Raw genomic sequence first — 688 nt, forward strand, 5'->3', positions numbered from 1 at the left:
ATGAGCTTACGGGATAAGAAAAAAAAAACGACTGCATTAGGACTTGTTGATTATTCCTAGCACACAATTATTTATTGCACTTTATAATTGGAACCTTTATTCAGCACAAATGCACTTTGCAGTTTAAGATTTTTTTTCACGTGCAGTAGATAATGAGTATTCCCAAATGGAAGTGTCAGGAGAGGACTGCGGTTCAGGCACAATAACCTCTCTGCATACTACTTAAAGGGGTTGTAAAGGTACAACTTTTTTTTCCCTAAATAGCTTCCTTTACCTTAGTGCAGTCCTCCTTCACTTACCTCATCCTTCCATTTTGCTTCTCGGCCTTTTGGCTAAGATCAAGTGTAGTATCTGTCTTATCAGTTGCCAATAGGTGGTGCTAAGCTGACTGTCCCCAGTACCCTGAGAGGGGGAACGGGATGGCAGTCGGAGGGACGCTAAGCCTGTTGGCGTGGAGGTGAAAACCTTCTGATCGGGACAGAGGGGCATGAGGTCGAAGCCATGAGGCCGGGTCCCTGGCCTTTGGCCTGGATTTGGTGGTATCTGCCCCAGTCAGTTGTTAGGGAGAGAACCCTTGCTCCTCCTTTACCGGGAGGGGCGGGTAGTATTTCCTGAATGTAATTAGGTGGGAGAGTTGGAGGTTGTGGGTAGTAGCCTGCTTAGATTGGCTCTCCCCAACCTCTTCTCC

General features: G+C 46.9%; 1 pseudogene; it reads left to right on the top strand.

Moving 5' to 3' along the window:
- The first annotated feature begins 312 nt into the window (after positions 1 to 312).
- On the top strand, positions 313 to 406 carry LOC120919673 (annotated as a pseudogene).
- The last annotated feature ends 282 nt before the right edge of the window (positions 407 to 688 follow it).

Source organism: Rana temporaria, chromosome 12 (assembly GCF_905171775.1).
Source record: "Rana temporaria chromosome 12, aRanTem1.1, whole genome shotgun sequence".
NCBI lineage: Eukaryota > Metazoa > Chordata > Amphibia > Anura > Ranidae > Rana > Rana temporaria.